Below are 2,500 nucleotides of genomic sequence, written 5' to 3'. Positions count from 1 at the left end.
CGCACATGGTGTCGAGGCTGGCTAAGTTCCCCCCCCACTGACGGGCACCGTGGCAAGCCCACGCATGCACATGGTGTCGAGGCTGGCTAAGTTCCCCCCCACTGACGGGCACCGTGGCAAGCCCACGCATGCACATGGTGTCGAGGCTGGCTAAGTGCCCCCCACACACGGGCACCATGGCATGCCGTGACAGCCCCACGGGCCATGCGCTGACACTGCCGCTGACATGCACGGGGGCAAACACTTTTCCCGTGCTTTTGGACGATCGAAACCACCCAAATTGGTTTCCTAAATTCATTCCAATATATTTTGGATGTGTTCCAAGAATCACCTACCATTAATGGAACATTTTCAATTTTTTTTGATTTTTCGGTATTTTTAAACCTAAAAAATTTTTAAAAAAAATCCCGACGTCAAAAAATTGTAAGGCTTGTTCCTACTTCAAGATATGATTTATCTAAGCATGCCTGCAAAAAATCTCATTCAAATTCGAAGTATTTCAACAAAAAAAGCCTTTATGTTTGCTCGGAAAATTGATGTTTCCTCCTGCCAGTTGGGATATGGCTGCTCTTTAGGGGGGGCATGCAAGGCCCCAACATGGGCAGCCAGGAGGGCTGTCCATGATGCCCCCCTCACATGGGCATGCCCCTCGCGCCCATGGAAAAGGCGAGTGCCCACCCCCCCCATGCCACCGGCGGGGGGACTCGTCTCCACCAGCCGGCGGCCGCGGTGGTTGGTGGTGGCCGCCGGCGGCCAAAAACGTCCCGACGAAATTTTTTTGGGCTCGTTAACGTGGGGGCGATTCTTACGTTCTCGTTTGCTTTCTAACAACAAGCTTGTGCTCTAGGGATGGATATGGTGGCACTACGTGCCACGCATGGGCTTGTTGATGGGGGCAATCGTTGATGTTGGGGGCTTTCTCACGTTGTCGAGCCCCACCAAAAACGTCGGGACGAAATTTTTTTGGGCTCGTTAATGTGGGGGTGATTCTTACGTTCTTGTTTGCTCTCTAGCAACAAGCTTGTGCTCTAGGGAAGGATTATGGTGGCACTACGTGCCACGCATGGGCTTGTTGGTGGGGGGCAACCGTTGATGTTGGGGGCTTTCTCACATTGTCGAGCCCCACCAAACGAAATTTTTTGGGCTCGTTAACGTGGGGGGTGATTCTTATATTCTCGTTTGCCCTCTAGCAACAAGCTTGTGCTCTAGGGAAGGATATGGTGGCACTACGTGCCACGCATGGGCTTGTTGATGGGGGGCAATCGTTGATGCTAGGGGCTTTCTCACGTTTTCGAGCCCCCCGGTGCTCTAGTTGACCCCATGGCGGTTGGGCCTATTCGTTAGGGTGCTTCCTTGGCAACATGACTGTGCACGGCGGATGGTGTTATGGCACCCAGTGCTACGCACACGGTTGCTCTTGGTGGTATTCGGATGATGTTGACCTTGCTTCCATGGGTTGAACCGGGATGCACAACAAATGAAAATTTTTGGGCTTGTTAACGTGGGGGTGATTCTTATGTTCTCACGTTTTTGAGCCCCCCGGTGCTCTAGTTGACCCCATGGCGGTTGGGCCTATTCGTTAGGGGTGCTTCCTTGGCAACATGACTGTGCACGGCGGATGGTGTTATGGCACCCAGTGCTACGCACATTGTTGCTCTTGGTGGTATTCGGATGATGTCGACCTTGCTTCCATGGGTTGAACTTGGGTGCCACAAAATGAAATTTTTTGGGCTCGTTAACGTGGGGGTGATTCTTACGTTCTCGTTTGCTCTCTAGCAACAAGCTTGTGCTCTAGGGAAGGATATGGTGGCACTACGTGCCACGCATAGGGGCTTGTTGATGGGGGCAATCGTTGATGCTAGGGGCTTTCTCACGTTTTCGAGCCCCCCGGTGCTCTAGTTGACCCCATGGCGGTTGGGCCTATTCGTTAGGGTGCTTCCTTGGCAACATGACTGTGCACGGCGGATGGTGTTATGGCACCCAGTGCTACGCACATTGTTGCTCTTGGTGGTATTCGGATGATGTCGACCTTGCTTCCATGGGTTGAACTTGGGTGCCACAAAACGAAATTTTTTGGGCTCGTTAACGTGGGGGTGATTCTTACGTTCTCGTTTGCTCTCTAGCAACAAGCTTGTGCTCTAGGGAAGGATATGGTGGCACTACGTGCCACGTATGGGCTTGTTGATGGGGGGCAATCGATGATGCTAGGGGCTTTCTCACGTTTTCGAGCCCCCCGGTGCTCTAGTTGACCCCATGGCGGTTGGGCCTATTCGTTAGGGTGCTTCCTTGGCAACATGACTGTGCACGGCGGATGGTGTTATGGCACCCAGTGCTACGCACATTGTTGCTCTTGGTGGTATTCGGATGATGTCGACCTTGCTTCCATGGGTTGAACTTGGGTGCCACTAAACGAAATTTTTTGGGCTCGTTAACGTGGGGGTGATTCTTACGTTCTCGTTTGCTCTCTAGCAACAAGCTTGTGCTCTAGGGAAGGATATGG

This window comes from Carya illinoinensis, chromosome 15 (assembly GCF_018687715.1).
Source record: "Carya illinoinensis cultivar Pawnee chromosome 15, C.illinoinensisPawnee_v1, whole genome shotgun sequence".
Taxonomy (NCBI): Eukaryota; Viridiplantae; Streptophyta; class Magnoliopsida; order Fagales; family Juglandaceae; genus Carya; species Carya illinoinensis.
This window is presented reverse-complemented; position numbering follows the sequence as displayed.